Below are 21,248 nucleotides of genomic sequence, written 5' to 3'. Positions count from 1 at the left end.
CTGGATCCTTTATTAATTGGTAATAATTGCTACAAAGTTATTGAAAGTTGGGGGTAAGCTTTTTTTTCAGCTTCTACAGTGAGGCATGCTGCAACAAGTTTGAGAGCCAGGGAATCGCAAAGGAGTTGTACTTTTATCTTTGTAAATCATCTGCAAATAGAGTTTATTATAACATACTAAGTGTTTTAATGAGCTGTAGTGCTGTTTGGACTGTTTGTGCTGGAGGCAAACTGATATACTTCATCAGACTGAGAAACTAGGATGAAGCATAGTGATTAGCTCATTACGCGGGTCTTTACCTTACAAATGTCATTTTAGTGTATTGCTATGTGCTTGCCAGACAATTGAATGCCTTCATAATATATTATATATATCAAAATACTCAAGTATTGTAGATATTTAAATGTTTGGGTTTTTTTTTTAGAAGAATGGGGTTTTTTGTTTGTTTGTTTGCTAAGTCACTTTACTCTGACATTTGAATACTTCAAGCATGAACCAGTATAAACTTGGCATGTCTCAGCGTGGCGTGCAGTGTGTCCTTAAAAAAATCTGAGTGAACTGGACAAGCAAAGGAAAAAAGAAGGAGTGACTGACCAATAAATTTCTATACTAGATAAAGAGTATCTTAAAGTCATATCCTTAAGAAATACAACAAATTTGAAAGTTTTGGTTCAAACTGTTGTCAGTATCTGTTGTCAGGAGGTCAGGAGAGGTTCAACAGTGTGTATATACAGCCATCTATGAAACACAGCGGAGGCTCTACCATGGTTTGGGGCTGTATTTAACCCAGTGGTATTGAGTATCTTGTCAAAACTGATGGGAGAATGAATGCAGAAAAGTACAGTCATATTGTGATCCATCATGCAATGCATCTGGAATGCATCTGATTGGCAGCATGACAATAGACGATGACCCCAAACACACTGCCGATGCAGTAAAATCATACCTGGATAGAAACACACAGTAATGCATTATGAACTCAACGTTTTAGTTCTGTGTATCACTGCCAGTTCTCAGCTTAGCTTGTTTTTGTCATGTCATTTGGAGTTTTGTATTTCATCTAAAATCTCCTATGATTTCATTCTCAGTTTTAGATTATCATTATTGTTTATTGTTAACTCCCTGAATCTTAGTTTTCCTGCTCACCTGTGCTGTTGTTGTCTGATCTCCTTTTCTGTGCTGGGGGTTTGTGTTTGATACTTCCTGTTTTACTTTGGTATCTTTTGTCTCATGTGTCTTGTTTCCAGTTTTGCATCCCCTGTCTCGTCATCTTGGATTACTTTCAGCTCTGTCTCGTTTCACTGGTGTTTCCCATATCCCTGATTACCTCTTGTATCCATTTAAAGCCTCAGTTTCCCATAGCTCTTTATCACATTGTAGTGTTGTCTGCTAATGTATTTCCCCTGCTGTTTGTTACTTTGGATTCTTGGATTTGTTTTCAGACTTCGCATTCTTGCAGTTTGCATTTGGGTCCATGCCCACACAATAACAAAATAGAGTTTGTACAATGATTTTCAAGTTCATTGTACAAACTCTGTTTTTGCCTAATATAATGTATTTCTATTTCTTTTTGCCCGTTTCTCATTTTCCTAGTTAAAATATTTTTTCACAGTACTATATGTGCTGTTATGCAATTAGGAGAATACAAAGAAAAGAAAAACAACAAATGCATCTCAGTATGTTGTGATCCATACAAGAGAATCTGACCTTGCTGTCTCTGCATTAACAGCACTGATCAATACACACAGACAGGCAGTGTGTATGTGAGAAATTCAATTATCACGTCGGCCAGCTGAGATGGCCTGTCTGGGTGAGACTGAAGTTCAGTGGTTAGACTGTTACCAGCCTGCCCCTGTGGGAAAGGTGGAGGGGTCAATCAAGGTGTCATTTTAAACTATGGGAAGAAGCGGGACTTTGAGACCTCCAGGGAGCAGGGGTTAGAGGTTTTACTTGAATTAAAAACACAACCTAGGATGAAGTCACATACAGATGGGTCGGTGCGCTGTCGTAAAAGCCTTATTCATGCATTTGCATGTTAGCACAGTAACTTCTAAACAACCTGCACATTTCATGCACAACAGTATTTCATGTTTTCTTCACGATTGTGTAAGACAGCCATTTGTTTTTTATGTTTTTATTTTGTGCTTCTCCCCAGTGCTTTCTGCATCCAATAAAGGAGAATTGGATGACTCTAATGAAGGGATATTTTCGCAGAATTTATTTTGTACATTATCATTAGAAAAATACCGCAAACACAGCTTGGACCAAAGCATGTTCAGACAAGCATGGCAAATCAGTTTGTTGACAGAATGAAGGTCTCTCTTTAAGCGTGGCTGTCGTTTTAACACTTCTGTCACTGATGCTTGTGTCCCAAATAAGAAAAGGCTGCGATTAATTTACGGGGGGCATCTCTATACTGCATTCCATAGACTGTAATTGAACGAGAGACAAGTGATTGTGCTATGCAGCTAATCAGATGTGTGCTGTGTGGGTGGGCATTAACCCCCCATACAGACTGTATTCCTTTTGCAGCTCGGCGTTAATCAGATTTATGGCGTGCGTAAACATAATTGTGTGTCTTTATGGATTCAAATGATTCAGCTGAACAATTAATCTCTGGTAAACATTAATTTGCTTTCTCGGTGCTGTTTGTCTTTGCTGTCTTTCTTCTAACCCCCCCAACATGGCAGTTTCTGCATTCACTCGAGCCCACGAATATGGCACGCAGGCTCTCTCTCTCGCATTGGGGAAAGACAGAGGGGGAGGAGAAGATGGCACAGCGATACGCTATGAAAGCTTGTCAGTTCGTCATCCTTCAAAGTCAGTGCGTCCCATTCCTGCCTTCACCTGCCAAGGTCACTCTGCTGCTGTTTCAGGTGGTGGTGGTGGGGGTGGAGAGACTCACAAAGACCATTACCCCACCAACAAAGCTATGATTACTTCTATTTTCATTTGAGATGAGATTAAAGTCCTTGAGAGGTGGGGGTATCAATCTGTTGTAACTTAATGAGTCTTCTTTAGTGAGCAAACAGACGCTCGGGCCAACAGTGGCCACGGTCGATATCTGTCCGCCACTCATGATTGTATGCACAGAAAAGAGAGACTACAGGCTTAGAGAGGGAGGAAAGGAGAAGGGAAGGGACAACATGTCTTAGACCAAGAACAAAAGTGTGTTTTTAAAGCTGCCATATCATAAACTAACTTCCAATTAAGAAAAGTATTACACGAAACAATGATGTAAACACATTATGCATTACTTCAGTTTCTGCTTTATTACTACTGGGACCACGAAAGTGTTTAGTTTGGTGGATTAATACTGTACACACGCGCTCGCATCATCTCCTCTTCTCCCCGCAGCATCCACGCGTCAGAGTGATGAATGTCTCCTTCCTGCGAGTGACCTCCAAGGTCAGCAGCAGCGGTGGGGGGAAAAAAATGCGGCCCATTTCCCTCCCGGCAGCAACAGCAAGGTAACAGCTCAGGCATAATTCACCATCGCTTGGCCGCTGCTCTAATCGCAAATGTAATCAAACTGGCTGGGACTCTGCAGGCTCTGCTGAGCTAGGCTGGACTGCGCCCGGGTGGGGTGGGCTGAGCTGAAAAAACAGGGAGGGATGTTTTTGAAGCTGGAGCACGCTCGCTGTAGTCTTCTGATGGAACAAAGAGTATGCATGCCGGTGTAAGGTGCACACAGAGGCGTAACACCTGTCCCATTATTGACGCAGGCAGCACACTGATCGATCACAAGCAGCGGGAACATATTAGAGCACTGCAAAACAAAACGCATGCCTCACTTGTGCCACCTCTGCCTGTAAATGAAACACAAGCATGCCATCGTGCACAGAAGCCAGCGATAGTGGCCTAATGAATACAGGCAGCTTTGCAGTCGGTCGCATCTCCTCACTGGAGATATATTATCTAGGCCACAGCATCAATCTTCCTGTCAGCAGCCGCTGCAGCCGCTATCTGTGCCTCGCCATCATAAACACATATATTATTCATGAATTAGCATTATTGTCCACTTAATTATTCATCAGGTCTTAATTATCCGGCAGATAATCTATTCCAGGTCGTGGGAAATTAGATAAGGAAAGATAACGTTGTTGCTAGGCTCTAACCATCTTTAGTGCGAGCGTGGAGAGCTTTCCACTCGAGTGGTTTTTATGATGGGCGCATTAAAGGAGTTTTGGGAGCATTACTGGTAAAATTGGGGGGAAAAGAGGGATAAAGCAGGAGAGACAGAGAGCTGAAATAGTCTGAGATGTATTTAGATTGATGGGGCAATAAGAAGTAGTTTTTAAAAAGGATGATGTATTGCAATTAGCACCCTGAGGAGTGCGTGATAATGAGACCATTAATTTCAAAGATCTCCTGTCACTTATTGTAGAGACTATAAACGGAGTGTACAGAGGGAGCCTAAAAAATTTACCTTTCTTTGTACTGCTGTAATCAAAACCTCATCGCTTCTTCATGTACTTCCCCTTTCGAAGTCAACGCTGCTGTCCACCAGCTCTGGCCATGTTCTCACTCCTGTCACCTCATCTCCCCTCCTCCTGCAGACGCCTACCTTACCCTCTCTTTCCCTCCTTGTTTTCTAGTCAAAGCACACACACACACACCACAGAGGACGATGAATCATTCATAGGAGCACATAATGCCCTCAGCCCTCTCGCCAGAGACAGAGAGAGAGGGGAGGGCAGACAGAAAGACAGTGAGAGAAGAGGATTATGAGAGTGAAGCTGGAAATGAAATGGGTTAAGATGTAAGACAATACAGTGTGCGATAGATTAAGCAGATGGATTAGATTAAAAGCATGTTATTGGGAGGCCGGTTAAGACATTTGACAATTTAATAAGCTCTGACTGACTGATATGGATGATTTTCATAGGGTATATAAGACAGTTTTTCTTTCATGTATTTTTAATCATATCTGGACTAAAGCACTTTTCCTTTTCTACTTAATTGACGTGTCTGTCTGCTTATGTAGCTACAGTGTTCATGAGCAGAGTAAGTATGAAGTCGTTTGATCTCAGAGCTGCAGCACTTTGTAAGTCAAAGCAGGACCACATAGACTAAAGACAGTAAAACAAAAAAAATGTGCAGGGGAATAATGATGTTTCCCCTGCTGAAAATTTGCTCACTTACAAAGAAATGAACAGTCTCTAACCTTTATAGTAGTTTCATTCTAATGAAGAGACAGAATAACAAACAAAATTCTAGAAAAAAGTGTGTTACATAAAGTATTAAATTGATTTGCATGCCATTGAGTGGAATAGCTGTTTGATCTCCAAGCAAAACATGACTTGCGGTAAGATATTTCTTGTAGTTGGTCACCAGGCTTGCACATCTCAGGAGGGATTTTGGCCCACTCCTCTTTACATAAACTCTTTAAATTCTTGAGGTTTCTTGGCTGCTCTTTGGCAGCTTCTGACTTCAGTTCCCTCCACTGAGGTCTGGAGACTGGCTAAACCCCTCCATGACCTTACTGTGCTTCTTTTATAGCCACTCCTTTGTTGTGATGGCGGTGTCTTATGGATCACTGCAATGCTGAAATATCTATTTACAACCCATCTTCAGTGTTCTGGGTAAAGGGAAGGAGGTTATGGAGGAAGGAACTACTAATTAGTCAAACATGCTGAGTCAGCTGTTTTCATATGAAACATATAAATAAATCATTTTGTTCAAGGCATTTAGAAAATGTTCAGAACTCCGTACTTAAAGAGAAGATAAAACACTTTATTTAATGTAAATTTTATTTTAAAAAAAAGATCAACTAATGTTCAAAACCAGGAAGGTGTTTTTAAAAGTTCATATTAATGAAATATATTTATTGAATGTAGTTTTAAAGTAATAGAAGCATTCTTTTTTAAATATCCTTGAGTTTTATCTGTAGCTTGAGTGGTATCCATATCTGGCAAGGTATGTTTGATATGAGGTCCAGGAGTTGACATTGTATCTCTGTTTATCCATGACTTATTTATACTGTTTCATACCAAGTAAGTACTGTGTAAAAGTCTTGAGCCACATCTTATTTCTTTTATTTTACTGGGAAAACGAGAAAAAGGTTCAGCAATTTATTGAAACATCTGCAAACATACTTGGAAATACTGTATATAAGGCAAAAAGAGAGTTTTTACGATTCTCACAGTCACAATGTGAGCTCCCATAGGCGAGCTGATCCCACACTGCTTCAATAATGTTGAGGTCCAGGGCTCTGGGGAGGCCAATCCATGACTGATAGTGTTCAACTGTGTGTTTTTCTGCTTTTCTGTCACTTTTTATAACAGTGTGTTTGGGATCACTGTCGTGCTAAAAAATGAAGCTATTGCCGATCAAATGCTTTCCAGATGGTGTTGCATAGTGGATCAAAATCTGATGGTACTTTTCTGCATTCATAATTCCACCAATTTTGACCAGATCCCCAAAACCACTGGCCGAAATCCAGGTCCCAAACCAAATACTCAAACCAGATTTTCAGTCCATTTCTTGTGGAATTTGGCATACCCCAGCCTTTTCTCCCTGTTTCTTTTCCTTAAAAATGGCTTCTTGACAACCACACTTCCACTGAGACCATTTCTGATGAGGCTTCAGTGAACAGCAGATGAATTATCTGAAGGGCCAGTTGCATCTCTCAGATCCTGTGACAGATCTGAATTTTTCCTATTTCATAGGGACATGACTTTAAAATACTATTCATGTGCTGTAAATACTTTTTTAGGCCCGTCACTTCGTCTTTTGTCTGCCATTTGTCCAGTTTCTTCGAATATTTTGAGGAAAAAATGCACAACTTGCTGAGATATGCCAAGTTTTCAGCTAATAGCTCTTTGGGAATCCCCATGTCGGTGCAAAAGTTTTATGTTTCTGAAAAAGGCCAAAATCTGCTGGCTTATAAGCCTTATAAACCCCTAACCCTGGTCAGCAAGTCTCTCGATCACACATGAATCACTAGTAATGCATTCATTGTTCCCTGTGGCTGTGTGGTGCAAGAGAGGAGTGAAACAACACACAAGTATGTACTGACAGAATGACCACAGACACACATGCTCACAGGGAGGTCTTTGTTTTGTTTTCAGGGGAACTCTGAACTAAGCAGCAGTTGGAAACTCGAGCCAGACAGGGAGGATTGGATAAAAGATTTTTTAAGTCACCCTTCGTTCATCAGGTCTGTGCAAACTTTCCACTTCTCCGCTATGAAAACCAGGAAAACCATCTAAAAAAAAAAATGAATCCAACAGAAAAGTGCCAAAAACTGCTGTTCCTAAAGTGGCCACTTGAGGCTGGTTACAAAAGGGAGTCAATCTTGATTTAAAATGTGCGCTTTTGGTGCAGACATAATCATGCTTACTATAGCTAATATTCCTCTTCGTAATTTTTGTTTGGTTATCATTTAGACTTTACTGAGGCTTTAAAGTTATGCAGTTTATGAGACAGGCTTGATTTGAGAGAAAGCTAAATACTCAGTTTCTCCTCTACACCTCACCCCACCTCTATTACCCCTGTTTAATAAACAGTAAAAATAAAATAAAATAGCATGAATGCTTTATCGATTCAGCAGCTGCTGAAGTGTTTGGTAGGAAAGAAAACCCCTTGTGGGCCATGATACTGTAAGATATCATTACAAATCACTGAATATGGTTACATTTCACTGTGTGTTATACTTGTATAACTATGCATGTGACAAATAAAGAACCTTGAACCTTGCACAACTTGAACCTTGTGCATTTTTGAACCTTGAACCTTGAATATGCACACATGAAAGCACAAAATGATGTAAAAATTAAAAAAAAAAAAAACACTATATGAGGTATGTCAGTTATTGCTGTACAAAACACTCAATTATGGCTGTGCCACAACAGGAAAACAAACACGCTAGCAATCAGCTGCAAATCTGTATATCATATGAGGCATTCATATTAAAGTGCTGCATGACATTGGCTGCTAGGGAAACCCAGTAGCTTGCGTGGCAGGTAGGACCTGATGAGTGCTGGAAAGTACCAGAGAGTTACAAGGGTAGAGCAAAGTATGTGCCATTGATGACAGTGACGAATAGTTTTTCTTTTGGAGCACCCTGAAGCCATTTCAGTCATGGCTTTTTGCATGTCGTCCATTATATTCCCACTGATACAAAATTTAACAGCTTTTTTTGTTTAGTTTTTTATGGTTGCTCATCGTGTTGCTGCAGAGAAATGTGTGCCCTGTTAAATCATATCTCATGGAGAGCGACCGAAAAGTGAAACCCACAGTAACAAATTACGCCATTAAGCCACAAAAGGCCACAAGATGACAAACCTCGCAGATATCAGAAGGAACAGGCGCTGTTCTGCTGTTCCATTATCCTCTCACCCCTCCAACCTATGCGGGAGCTTATTTTTCCATCTCAAGGAGCCGGAGTGTTTCTCTGATAATGCACCGACTCACCGAGAGCTCGACCCTTCCTCTCCTGCTTTCCCTTCTCTCATGTGCAAATGCCTTTGATGTCTTCATTGGAAGTCTGGGGGTACAGAGTGTGTGTTTTGTATGTGCACATCAGTGCCACTGTTATCTTGGTAGTACCTCTTCAGCTCCTAATTGCCGCGCTAAAACAGGGGCCGTGGGGACAGACGCTCTAAACCCTCACCCCATCTTCACTCTTTCTAATAGAAGCGGGAAAGAAAAAGAGAGAGAGAGTTGGAGACACTGAAGTAAGGAGGGAGAATGAAGGTACCGATGCAAGGTGTAAGAGGCAGAAGTAACGAGCCTCATATGGGAAAATCCAAGAGAAGAAAAATGTGAGAGGACAGAGAAGAAGATTGATATTGAAATATGCACAAAAAAGAAAATCTGTGAGACATGTAAGTGATGGAAGTAATTATTGCCCCAATGCTTTTACGATGATTAACGTCATCGTAAAAGCGCGCGCATGCCATCAATTTAAACACACGTTTTCATATCAGCCTGGGGGAAAATTTTAAATCCACTCTACTAGTTATCTGGGTATGTTACATACGTGGTATCATCGCATAAACAGGATGAAAAAGAAGTCACATGAAGGATGACTTTTACTCCAAGCAAAAGAGGTTAATCTTCATACCAGGAATAAACTGACTGCACACTCAAAGATGCTTGTGTATTTCCTTGCAACAAACCATACAGCTATAACGATATTTGGTGGATTAGCACTGCTGGAAATCCGAGTAAAGTAGATGCGCCCAGGTGTTGAAACTAGTGTTATAATAATTGGCTTACAAACAGAGGACTAAATAGGTTTTAGGTTTTATTAAAGTGTCTGAGTATTCACCTCATTAAATGGGCAGTAAAATTATATAAAAAAAAAAAAAGTCCCCTGTGCTCTTTTGTAGGCTTTTTCGAAGCAGGCAGCTGGCTAGACGCCTTGGCCCAAGGGGAGCAGCTAACTCACTCAGCTAAGGCCCCCACCGCTGGTTGCCATAGAAATAACGGGAAGAAAATACAGAACCTGCCAAATGGAAACTGTCAATTACTGTAGATATGTAGATACGGGCCGGGAGTGTGGGGTAGACGTCTTCTGAGCACAGCACGCATTCCTATCTGTCTCTAGCCACTGTCTCTCTCTCTCTCTCTCTCACACACACACACACACACACATTCAGACACAAACGTGCCTCTCCCTCTTCATTTCTCCCTTTTACGCAGCAGTGATTAGGTGCTGAGTCCAACTGTGAGGGGTGTCAGAGATCGGGTGGGTGGGGTGGGGGGTGTCTGGGGCAGCACTGAGGAGTCAACTCCCCTCTGTAATCCACATATTGATCCTTTTACTCGGCTTGAGTCACGATCAATACAGGCAATAAAACCAGACGTAGCAGCCTCTCTGGGGAACCGTGACACACCCTCAGGCAAGCTGTGCATGTGTACACACACACACACACACACACACACAAACACATATCTCATGACAGCATAGTGTCTGTAAAGTGTGTGTGTGTGTGTCTCGTCACAAATCAGTCCGCTGGACAGCTCTTGGTTGCTGTCATGTGAGGTTCCTCTCTCGAGACACTGGGAACATTTAACATGACAAAACAGTTGCTGTGCTGCATAAGTGATCAGACAGAGCTGCTGAGGCTCCAACCGGAGAGAAGCTGCAGCGCAGCACACACTACCATCAGTCATGAGCATACGCCTTGTGCATAAATGCACAGTTGCAAAAAACTGCAGATGCAGATTTATACTCAATGAGTGTCACGCAGTGTATTGATATGTATAGACACATGCACAGTGAGTTACACTGCCACCTGCAGGTGTGCCAGTGAGAGGGGACACCGAACTGAAGGCCACATGCACTCACCAGACCCTCTTTTTTTGTCTGCAGAACTCAGTACAGATTCTTCAGCGATTTTGGTCTATATTGACATTACATTACAGTACCAACAGCAGCCTTTACCATCGATGCAAGGCAGGATGGAGCCATGCTTTCATGATGTTTATGACATATTTTGATTCTACCGTCTAAACGTAGCAGAAGAAATCAAGACTCATCAGCTGCAGCCCATCTGCTTCAAGGTTTGGTGTGTTTTACATGCAGAGATGCTCGTCCGCATACCTTGGTTGTAATGAGTGGTTATTTGAGTTCGCCTTCCAATCTGCTTGAAGCAGTCAGGTCATTCTCACCCAAACATCATTTTCACCCAAAGAACTGCAGCTCACTGGATATTTTCTCTCTTTCGTACTATCCCCTGTAAGCTAAACATGGATATGCAGGATAATCTCAGCAGATCAGCAGTTTCTGAAATGCTAGTACAGCCCATCTGGCATCAACAACCATGCCACGTTCCAAGCCACCTTTCTTCCCCTTTCTGATGCTCAGTTTGAACTTTCACTGGCTGGCTTGACCACATCTACATGCCTACATATGATAAGTTACAGCCATATGACTAGCTGATTGGATAGGTGCGTTAATGAACATTTGAACAGATAGAGGGGTTAAACAATGCATGGGCTGGGTGTGAGAGGTCCCTCATGATGCTCAATACCCTGATTCTGCATCGCTTAATATAAATGCCCTCTAAAGAAGGGAAGCTGCAGCTGAGAGTGAGGCTGAGAGCTTATTTAGAGCTCAGGGAGTGAGTTCTCCTATCCTTGGAAAAAAATACAGATTAGCTGTGAAATTACAGCAGGGAGGATGTTTATAATTTACTCTACATCACAGGGTCTGTTATTGTTACTACCCCAATCCCTCTGGTAATCATCATTACTTTTATTGTGGCTGTTAGCATAGCATCATTAGCATACAGTATTGCAGATGGGTGAGGGGAGACCTGAGGTGGATTGTGCTGCTCATAATACCATAATTTCAGACCAAAGCTATTGTTATAGAGGCAATGCAATTACGCAATTTTGCATCTTTTAATATCTGTTGGAAATTACACCGTTCCAGCTTCAATCAAATTCATGAGGTGTGTGAGACGCAGTGACAGAGTAGATTATATTTATGGAAATCAGCCCATGAAAATCACATTTCTGTGATTAGACATCTCCCACAGCAGAGTTAATACTTTTAGTTGCAAATATTATGCGTTGTTTGCATGCGAAATCTTGTACAGTCAGTTTTCCTGGGGACAAATTTTTGCAAACAATACATTCTGGGGAAAAAAATAGGTATGAGACTCCAACTGATGACTGTAAACTACGAATGAAACTGGGCCTGGTAGCGGACTGTCTGCCGTTCACTGTGATACTCACGAGTAGCATTGTTGCAGAAAAAAAGGTGAAGCAGTTTTAGGACAACAATAAAATGTGTTTTAAAGTAGAGGAAATTATTCAAAGTAATGGAGAAATAACATTCTAATAAGACGTGAAGACAGACAGAAGCTGTAATATTTAAGAGTAGCACTGTGTCGAGCTGGGAAGTCGAACCAAGCCTGCGATAACTTGACAAATCCCAGCACTTGCGCTCTTGAGAGGATTGTGCTTCATTAGCAGATAAAGAGTGGAGGAGACAGAAGAAGAAAAAGAGAAGGGCCAGGGGAGACGGGACTGCTCTTTGTTCCTCAGTCTATACTCATTTCACTGTTATCTGCTTTAGGGAGCTTTATTTGATGACATGACCCATAAGTCGCAGGACCAGGAATTAACAAAGAGCACAGGTTGCATACGTAACTAGGATGCTCTCTTATCACATTCCCCCAAGGTGCAGGAGGCAAATAAACATGTTTGAATGAGCGAGAGAGAAAGAGGAGTTAAAATTTATTTAACAGACTTACTCTATATAAAAAAATAGCTGCATGTAAACAGCATTTGGTCTTCTCTTTCATTACAATAGGGATTCTTGTTGCAATATCTGCAATATCACATCTTCAGTGTCCTTGAAGAGCTTAAAGGTTGATTTAACCATCTCGTTTCAGGGAATAAGTAATTGTTTTGGGAAATATGCTAAATGCCAAATGCTAACTGTAAAGACAGTAACTGCAGGCTAGCTAGCAAAAGACACTGGTTCTCAACGCTAATCTCAGCTAGCTTACAGTGGCTGCTGTAAAGTAAAGTAAACGCATCTTAAGCCTACAGCTGGCTTCCTGTTAGCTGCACAAAAACCAAACGCGAGCTTTAGTTTTGCTTACTAGTGGTTCTGGCACGTCAGAACCTTTTAAACCAGGGGCTCCCTGGGCAATTTTTGAACAAATCCCCCAGCTGTTAAGAGCTGAAAATGTGTTTGAGCCTTGAGCTGACACAGACTTAAACTAGCCACTTAGCCACCACAGTTGAGGTTCATCAAAATTAAGAGGATAAGTAGACATACTCTTGAACTGTAGCTTTATATTTAACAGACAGGGGGCGTTGCCTCACAGGAGAAAGACTGCTGCTTTAAACCTGGGCTGAGGTCTTTCTGTGGAGATTACACGTTCTCCCCACATGGGTTCTCTCCAGGTTCCTCAGCTTTCTTCCACAGTCCACAAACATGCTTGTGAGGTTAATCAGTGGTCCTAAAGTGGGTATGGATGTAAGGTAGATAAAACGGTTAAATGTTGCTTTGAGTGGTCAATCAGTTTAACTAGAGAATCATTTTATAAATGTCAGCCTACTTCACAGAGTACTAACAATCTTCACATCTAAACCAAATAAACAGAGTCATAAAAACGTGCAGTAATTCTTTTTATAATGATACACACAAGCCAAGAAAATCAATTTTTCATCCTCACAGCTGTAGACTCCCCTGGGAACCCCAGGGAGAGTTCAGAGGTCAGGCTTTCAGACTACATCAGGAATGACCTGTGACATTATAACCTTCCGCTTCTGCTTATCAGTGACCAGTATGACTGCCCTTTAAGCCTCAGCCACTCCCAAAGACAAAGCACATTCCTGGAATTTATGCCGAAAACATTTTTATCTTGCCATTTCACAGCCCATGCAACCATTGAGTGCATATGTGCAGTTAAAAAGACTCTTTTAATTTAACGGTAAAAACAGAAGAATGAAAGAGAAGAGAGTGTGAAGAGAGAGTGTCGAGGGGACGGCGAATAAAGGGATTATTTATAAACCGCAGATCAATAATCATTACATTTCTAATTTCACCACAAAAGGGTTTGGCGCACGCATGTCTATGTGTTAAAGGGCAAGACGGGGGAAGGGGAGAATATTTAGACCATTATTCCCTTCAGACAGCATACGCACACACGCGCTTGTGTTAATTTTCAGTTCTGCAGAGCCTTTCATTCTGGTGATAAATGGAAGGTTGAGGTGTTGCTATTAAATCAGTTCTCTCTCAGGTGATTGAATAAGAGTTCCTGGGAGAGATTTAGATGGATATATTTCTTCTTCTGTTAGAGCAGCAGGAGCAAAACATGCTGCCTGTACACCGAAGACACCATTTAACATTTCTCTAAACTATTTCTTCTCACTTTACAAATGTGAACTCCCATAAAGATCCTCTGAATCCATAAACACCATGTACACCTGTCATATGTCTTTATTAGAAACACCTGGTTGTGAGCAGTTCATGCAGCACCATTCTGTTGGCCCAACATTTTGCCTGATTGAGCAGGCAGGTGAGCCATAAGCCAAAAGACTCCAAGGGACTGATTTTTCTCAAGACATTCACGGATCCCAGAGACCTGATGAACTGCTTGTTTGTTTGTGACACTCGTGGTATTGCAGGGTTTTCTATTAAACTTGGTGGTTTAGAGCTGCGTCCAGATAATTGTGACTTCGTGATCTAGTGACGTTTACAGAGGGGTCATCCACAGGACAGTTTGATGATTGCAAGAGAATAAAAAAACCTCGTGATCCTCTAGCACACAGGTGACAAAACATAAGGCTCGGGGCTCAGAATTGGCCCAGCGAAGACTCCAATCTGGACCACTGAACGGATTTGGAAAATGTAAAGGAGGGCATAGATTTTATAACTTTTCCTACTAATAAATACTTCCCCCACAAACACAGACAATTTCCTGTTTTTTCCACAATGTATTAGAGACTTTTTTATTTTTTAAAGTGGATCCACAAGGGAGAAAAAATTGTGTAAATGTGAATTTACACTATTTACTATGGCAGTATTTGTTATCATGTAGAAAAACCGAGACATACTGTTGAAATAACGCTTCTTTTTCTTATACTAAATGGTAATAAATATGTAGTTACACACTTTACAAGGACAGAAAGTGGGGTTTCACTGGTTCAGCCAACTTAAAATAAAACCGGGCTATATCTGACATCCCTGCCCTAGCACAACCATTAAGTTTGCATTTTGAATCAGACTAGTGTACATTAACACATTCACATACTCTTTTATAATCCACTGTTTATCCTTTGGCCACATAAAGCGTACAAAATTGTTGTTAGTGCTAATTGCTTTTTGGTAGCAAACTAATATGATGAAACTAAGATAGTAAATGAAGTGAACATTACCTTCATGCATGCCGACGTTAGTATTTCGCCTCTTAAAGTTGCATTCACGGCTGTAGATGCCAGTCTTGTTAAGTGTCTCACAAATGAAAAGAGCACCGTGTCTATTTATTAACTTGCATAATCTACTTTCAGAGATGATTTCTTATTTCTGTTGGGTATAAGGACTTGCCTCCAACCCCCTTTTTAATCTGCACCAATCAGCAGACTCTATTTACCAAGGGTACACTCTGCCGCAGTCACTCCACTGTTAATTGCCATTTCATTTTGTCACCACAATGGAGACTGCATACCAAATAGACATTTCCCAGGTAACTTTACATTAGGTACACAATATATCCTTTTTTTTTTTTTGGAGACTTTATTCTATGCTGCCTGACGGCTAACAATGTTTGATAGTTGACAGTGTTGGCTGCGTGAAATGTCATGTGTGGGATATGAATTTCCCCAGTGAGCTCGGAAATGTCTGGAAAACACCTAGCAGTCGCAGCCGTGAAACCTGATATCGCCTGAGGAAGTTGTGGTTTGGTCACAGCTCTGCCTGTAGACAGAAAGCAATCATCTCTCGCTCTCTGTTACTCTCTCTCAGTCTGTCCCTGATCAAACATTAACTCTGCAGGGAGTGACAGGCACACGCTGAGCCCACCTGTTCTCGTCGGCCCTGTTTGTGCGTGTTTGAAACGATGCAGAACCCCAGCTCGCCTCTGCCATCGAGGCAGTAAGAGAAATAACAGTGATAAGAGCACAGAAAACACACACACATAAAACGAATCCACCCACCAATCAAAAAGGGCAACCTGGCATCCACACCGTCCATTGACCCGGTGGGAATGAGTGTGTGCCCCGGCTGCATTCAGGCACAGAGCGAGGACGGAGGGGAGGATTATACCCCGACGGCCTATTCTTTGCTCCACAGCAGCCAGCCGCCAGCCGAGATGAGCTCTATTCGCCATTCCTATCTCGTAGCTGCAGCCTCACGGGCTCATCCATCTCCATTTCCCACTCCCTGTCGTCTTTCCTCCAGCGCCAGCTCAGACTTAATCAATCTAATTACCAACCGCAGAATAGACCCCAGACCCATCTACCTGTCCACCTATGTCTGTCCAGGCTGTCTCCGTGCTTGCTTTGGGCCCAGACAGCCCCACCCTGCTGAATTGCTCAAAAAGTACCAGATGTTTTTTTCTTTTATTGTTTGCTATTTATGCACAGCCCAGTGATATCACCAATACACACGCAAACTGCCATCGTCGCATGTTTCTTTTTGTTGTGAAGTGCTCTCTTTTAGTGGATTCAGTCAATTATAAATAAACCAATTAAATTAAAATCTAAATGAGACCATTTAACAAATATTAGCATTAATTTTGAACACGCAGGCCTTGTTAGAAACAGTTAGAGAGTGAAAATGAGCTTTCATGTGCTCGTCCAACTTACTGATCGCTACAAAGGGATCAAATCACAGCCGTACTACTAGGTCTTCATAATATGAAGCGTGGCCAAGCGAGGAGAGGAAAATTAGTCTGATATTCCTCCCTCTCCCTCTCTGACAATGGCAAGCTAATTAAAATCCTGGCATTTCATATTCATGACTAATTAGCTAAACGAGATGGCAGCTCCAAAGTGGGCTGCTCTTAATTAAGCCAGAGAATTTGAGTTACACCTTGGTGCTGAGGTGTGTGTCTCTATGTACACTGTGTGTGCCTGTGTGTGTGTGTTTGCAGTTGTGTGTGTCGTAACAGCAAGACAATATTAATCTTGTCTGGTGGCCTGACATTCTCCGAGAAGCTGACCCCTGTCTCAGCTGAGGCAGAGGGTAAAGGTTGTCTCATGTTCTCTGTATATACTGTATACCATGTATACGTGTTGCTCTATAGTGTCTGCAGCATTGTTTTATGCCTGGTTAATTGTCAAGGTGTTAGTAGAAACTACAGTAACATAACTTATTTTACATGAAATATGTGTCTCTTAATAGATCATTACATCAGCTTGAGTGGTGTAATGATACAAGCTGTTTCAGCTGAGGGCGAGAGGTGGTGTACACCCTGGACAGGTTGCCAGTCTATCACAGGGCTAATGCAGCCAATCACCAGCTAACCTAACATGCACGTACCTGGACTGTGGGAGGAAATTGGAGGCTACAGCCCCCTGTGGGGCGATGCTGGTCCTGAAACAAAGATATCATAAGAGGGGCTATCTCATGTGTCACCTCACAATCTCATTATTTCTCTGCTCATTTAGTGATGTTTTGTCTGCTTCTTGGTATTTTGTGACAGTGTAAGAAGCTACAATAAGAAAAGATTGTGTATTTGTTGCCTTTCAACTGCTGTGCCATCAGTATGACCGTTATGATCATAGCAATATAAGATAAATAAGGATTATAAATTAGTTTAAGATTACAAATCCAGTAATATAAATGTTGACTTAGAAATGAGCACCATAACCACTTTAGAGGCTGTGGAAGTAATCAAAGAGCGGATTGATCTACTGTTTATCATCAGTGCTGGGATTGTAATTCCAAGCAATCTAATTGCAAATTATGAAAAAAAATCAACCTTTTGGCATCCAACATCAGTTAAGACATATTTTAATAACTGTGTGTAAGTAACATGATATTAAATCTTGCAGAGGTCAAAGCTCTCTCCCGAGGACAAGGAACTTCGTCCTGTTCTTGTACTTTTATGCAACTACTTCAAAAAAATGCACCTGTGTTTTAATAAATCATTCATTTACTTCAGTGCAAGTGACATTGTTTGATCACTAACTTTAATTACTAAAGGGAAAAATTTCAGTGCACTGTAGAAAAAAGTTGTTTTTTTTCTGTTAAATTTTACTGAATTTTCCATTTAAAAAAAAAAAGATAGAAAAATAAACTTTAAATTACCACATCTAATTAAAAAATATCATGAAAAACCTGTAATCATGAAATTGTTTTTTTATGTAAAATTTCTGCATTTTTACATGATGGTAAATTTCCACTATTTTTCTGGTGCTCCAGCTTCTAGGATGTGCATTTTATTACAGTTTCACAAACACTGCCCATTATTTAGTTAGACTAATTTAATTTTACCAGACAGAACTTTCAGGAGTATTCCATGAGTCTTGCCTTTTTGCATAAATCTTGTGCGGTGGACTTTAAAGACACGAGGCACAGGCCAACGGAGCCATTAAAATTGAAAAGAAACACTCTGTTTCATCAGCTCTTCAACAGGATAAACATCTCGCTTGAAAGTACAGCTTCGACTGCCAGCTCCTACTCAGCCACAGTGCGTTTTTTAAGTACTCTGTCTTTGGCATTTCAGCGGTAGTTAACTGTGCTGTCCATCTACTAGAGAGATTAAACAAAAATCTTGGTAGCCTGGATAAAATTTTATTCTCAACAAGTTTTTATTGAGTTATATTTTTAGTGTGTGCCAAAAGTAATCTTGACATTTAATCTGTGATGTCAGGAGGAGAAAGAAAAAAGTACAAAAGTAAAAGTGAACAGAAGGTAGGTATTACATTTCCTTCCATCCTTCTGATTCTAGTAATCTCAATCAGAAAATCCTCTTTTGTTCTTTACAAGATTCCCAAATCCCGGATAAATCACAAACGACATTAGTGAAACCTCTCTGTCTTTGTAGAGATTTGTATCCTTCAAATCTCTCAGAGTTTGACTGCTTTCATGTGGTCCTGTTGGAAAGGTGCTGAACTGCACAGCTTTGAAGATAGCCCCGGCCTTTAATTAACCATTTCTGCAGAAATATAGCTACGATGACACAGAAACTTTGATGCACCGTGAAAATATTCTGTGGGAATTTGGTTGAGACCAAGAGGATCTGTTCTGTTTCTCTTTGTTTTGATTCAGGTTCAGGAAGAACTGACATTAAGGATTAAAACTCTGTCATGTCAAAGCTGAGCCAAAGAAAGGTTACTTTACCGCCTGTATAATAAGTGCCATCTGCTATAGATGAATAACAGAAAAGCCTATTTATTATTTTATTCACCTTGTAAAGATAACAAGACAGATAACAATACTGTACAAAAGCCTCAATCTAAGGAATGTTTTTTGTTTGTACAGGAACCTAAATCAAGGGGGTTGAAACAGTGTTGTTCCTACACACAATGTTGAATCTATAAATAAATGCAAAAGATAACAACATTTGATAGGTATAAAACAGCATTCTTGCACCAACAACATGATTTTCAAAGAGCTATTTTCTGAAAACCTGGCATGTATCAGCATAGTGTGCAGTGTTTCCTCAAAAAATCTGAGGAAACTGCACAAGTGGAAGACAAAAGTCTTAAATATCTACAGCAGATGAACAGTATCTTAAAGTCATGTCCTAAAGAAATAGGGCAAAAATCCAGGAAAGACCTAACACAGGATCTGAGAGATAATCTGGACCTTCACTTGATCCATCTACTGTTGACTGAAGCCTCATCAGAAATGGTCTCAGTGAAAGGGTGGCTGTCAAGAAGCCATGATTAGGAAGGGAAACAGAGAGAAATGGCTGAGAAACACTAAATTATACAAGACCTGGACTGAAAATCTGGCATCAGGTCATATGAAGTGATGAATCACTTTGTACAAGAGACAGTAACTGTCTACAACCATCTATAAAGCATGGTGGAGAATCTGACATGCTTGGACTGCATGTCAGCCAGTGATATTGAATCTTGTCAGAGATCTTGTCAAAATTGATGGAATTATAAATGGAAGGAAAAGTCTGGAAAGCATCTGATTGGTAATGCCTTTTTTTCAGCATGACAATGATCCCAAACACGCTGCCAATGTAGTAAAAGCAGACCTGGATAGCAAAATACGCAGTGGAACACTATCAGTCATGGACTGGCCTCCCCAGAGCCCGGACCTCAACATTATTACTAAACCACTGTGGGATCATGTTGACAGAAACCAGAACAAAAGAAAACATCCAAAGAGCTTTGACTGTCCTTCAAGAAGCCTGGAGAACTATTCCTGAAGACTACTTAAAGAAATTACAGTTCAGACTGTGTTGAAGAATAAAGGTGCTCATAACAAATAATGACTTTCAAGCTTGTTAGAAATACACAAACTCTGTTTTTGCCTTATATATCATATTTCCTTTTATGTTAGAAACCAAGGGGTGAGTCATGACAATCACATAACACAAACATTTCCTTTATATTCCCTCATATTTCTTTATTTAAAAAAAAAAAATATATATATATTTTTTTGCTTTTCTCCAAAAATAGGATTGGAGTTGTCATCTTATTATGATTTAGACTTCACAGGGTTAAAAAAACTCAAAACTTTTCAACTCAATAATGGTAATGTAAAGTAGGGGGATTTTTTATGTGGGTGTCTTCAGAACAAAAATATCGAACTAACATCATGCTTTTAGCTGTGGGCAATAGGATGTAGGTTTCTACCCACTGAATCAAGGACACTACGGCTTCATGCTTTCATTGTTAATGTCACATTATCCTTGCAATTTCGGCAGCCTGCAACACATAATGTGGCCGCCTCCTCTCTCTATTTTAACCCCGGTGTCGCTGTTAGTAAATGAAACATTGTAGGGGTATTCTTTAATGAAAGGTACCTGAGCCAGAGAGCAGTAAATACTCAAAATTATAAACCACATACTTCCTCAATAAAGGAGCCTCATTTGAAGGTGTGCAGGGATTACAAGGACAGCAGTTTCCCCTTCTGTGGCTCTCTCGGTGTCATTAGCATGGCTGTAAAAGCCTTACCGAAGAGAAGAAAGACAAACAAGGTTGTCAGGGTTTTTTCAGCTGTAATATAGATGATGGAAAGGAACTGAATGCTTCCTGTAGATGACAATGTTGAAACGAGGTGTTGTAATGACAGAAAAAGAGGGGAAAGTGAACACAACAACAGGTTTTTGGGCTGACTTACACAGACACACACTGTCTCAAGTCACAATAGATAAATCTAATTTAATGTGGTATACTCTCTTATGTTATTACAGCACAAATGTGGACTACTGTTGCACGTGTACCTCTGCACGTTTGTGTCGAATGCAGTTCTGCTAAACTGCTGGGTTTTATTCCACTTACTCTATAGCGTGTCGTTTTGCACCAATGCAACAGACTTGTGGGAAAATTATGAAAATTATGAAACGATAACATGTAGGAGTTTTATTCTTTGGGACACCTTGAAAGAAGCAACCAATGCACGTGCAAAGCTGAGAAACACAAAGGTCAGTGAGAGGGTAGAATACAGAAAATGGGAGAGCGTGTTTAAATCATTTTGCACTGACAGTCTTATCATCTGCATGGTGCATAATCTCCAAAGCTCCTGGCGGATGATGTGCACTAGTCTATACGTGTGCGAGCACACCTATATGGAAGATCAAAAGCAACAGAAATTCTCCCAGGAAAGGCTGAAAAAACCCTAAAATATCCTCAAATTACTGTAG

General features: G+C 40.7%; 1 protein-coding gene across 1 annotated transcript in view; it reads right to left on the bottom strand.

The window, feature by feature from the left end:
- Window positions 1-4,560, bottom strand: part of tnrc6c1 (trinucleotide repeat containing adaptor 6C1) — a 56,593-nt gene extending 52,033 nt beyond the window's left edge. Inside the window, exon 1 of the mRNA XM_039610689.1 lies at window positions 4,430-4,560. The gene's annotated coding sequence lies outside the window, so the exon portion shown is untranslated. The remainder of the gene's footprint in view (window positions 1-4,429) is intronic.
- Between the last annotated feature and the right edge of the window lie 16,688 nt (window positions 4,561-21,248).

Source organism: Oreochromis aureus, linkage group 4, assembly GCF_013358895.1.
Source record: "Oreochromis aureus strain Israel breed Guangdong linkage group 4, ZZ_aureus, whole genome shotgun sequence".
NCBI lineage: Eukaryota > Metazoa > Chordata > Actinopteri > Cichliformes > Cichlidae > Oreochromis > Oreochromis aureus.
Note: the sequence above shows the minus strand (reverse complement) of the source record. Positions and strands in the feature narration are given on the sequence as shown.